General features: G+C 33.5%; 1 long non-coding RNA gene across 1 annotated transcript; it reads left to right on the forward strand.

Moving 5' to 3' along the window:
• The first annotated feature begins 737 nt into the window (after positions 1-737).
• On the forward strand, positions 738-1,312 carry LOC106340574. Its single transcript, XR_001269455.1, has 3 exons — positions 738-813; positions 1,002-1,116; positions 1,191-1,312. It is a non-coding gene; the product is annotated as an uncharacterized LOC106340574 (long non-coding RNA).
• The last annotated feature ends 208 nt before the right edge of the window (positions 1,313-1,520 follow it).

A 1,520-nucleotide genomic window follows, 5' to 3' on the forward strand; every position in this document is an offset into this window, starting at 1 on the left:
TTTAAACTTTTAAGTAGAATCTACGGTTCGTTTTGTTATACGATTAATCCATTAGTTAGAATAGAGTTTAGTTAGAAGTTTCTTTAAACTTTTAAGTAGAATCTACGGTTCGTTTTGTTATACGATTAATCCATTAGTTAGAATAGAGTTTAGTTAGAAGTTTCTTTAAACTTTTAAGTAGAATCTACGGTTCGTTTTGTTATACGATTAATCCATTAGTTAGAATAGAGTTTAGTTAGAAGTTTCTTTAAACTTTTAAGTAGAATCTACGGTTCGTTTTGTTATACGATTAATCCATTAGTTAGAATAGAGTTTAGTTAGAAGTTTCTTTAAACTTTTAAGTAGAATCTACGGTTTTGATTTATGACGTTTTGTTAGTTAAAATAGAGTTTAGTTATAAGAATCTAGGGTTTTGATTAGTATTTTTGACGTTTTGTTATAATATTGATTCATTAGTTAAAGTAGGGTTTGGTTTCGGATTTGTTTTTATTCGGAGGTTTTGTTCTCATTTCATGAGTTGTTATTTTTTCCGACAACAGGGAACTGTCATTCAGGGATTCATCCCACCAGGACGTATCAAGAAGTACTTGCCTGATTTGAAGCAAGGGTCAGTTTATAGGCTCAACAACTTCTACGGGTCGAAAAACAAACCTATGTATCGGGTGGCTGATCATATCGCAACCGTGTCTTTCACATGGAATTCTGAATTGTCGGTTCTTCACGAGATTCCAACCTCTTTCGATGAAGACCGTTTCAGGTTTCATTCATATGAAGATTTTGAAGCTAACTGTGATATCAAAGGTGACCTCTACGGTAAGCATACTAATTTTAAAAATCATATCTCAGTTACATTGCTTTATGTTTTGTTGTAGTTTTAGTTTATCTTCCTGCTTTGGTAAAGAAATCTAGAATTTTGTTGGGTTAACTAATCAGTTCAAGTATTCGGTTTCTAGATTTTTATATTAACCATCTAAATTACACTCTTCATAAAAATGTTTTAGATGTTGTGGGCCACATGAAGCTGGTCAATGGACATACTCTTATTGAGCGTCCCACACCTGATGAAGTGAAGATCGATACCACTCGACACATTATGGTTCATGTGCAATCGCATGAGTTAGTGTGTTCTTCCATTTTCAAGTCACCATTTCTCGGTAGTTGCTAAATACCTAAGAGCTTATTGTTTGCAGCGGACCTGTCATGAAGCTCTACCTTTGGGACCAGGCTGCAGCAGACTTCTGCAAGAAGTTTAACTCATATGACAACACTCCCACAGTGCTTTTGGTCACAGCTGTTAACACCAAACGTCTCGGAGGTAATCAATTATCTCTTTGGACTCATATTTCATTGATAATTGTGACATGTTTCGAAAAAGATAGTTTCATTGTTCGCTTACGTGATACTAAAATCATTTTTATTCCATAAACGTTTTCTTATTTGTCATTGACATTTTCTTATTCCATAAACGTTTATTGTTTTGTCATTGGTTGATTATTGTTATCTATTCCAAAACATTTTTT

Source organism: Brassica oleracea, chromosome C4 (assembly GCF_000695525.1).
Source record: "Brassica oleracea var. oleracea cultivar TO1000 chromosome C4, BOL, whole genome shotgun sequence".
NCBI lineage: Eukaryota > Viridiplantae > Streptophyta > Magnoliopsida > Brassicales > Brassicaceae > Brassica > Brassica oleracea.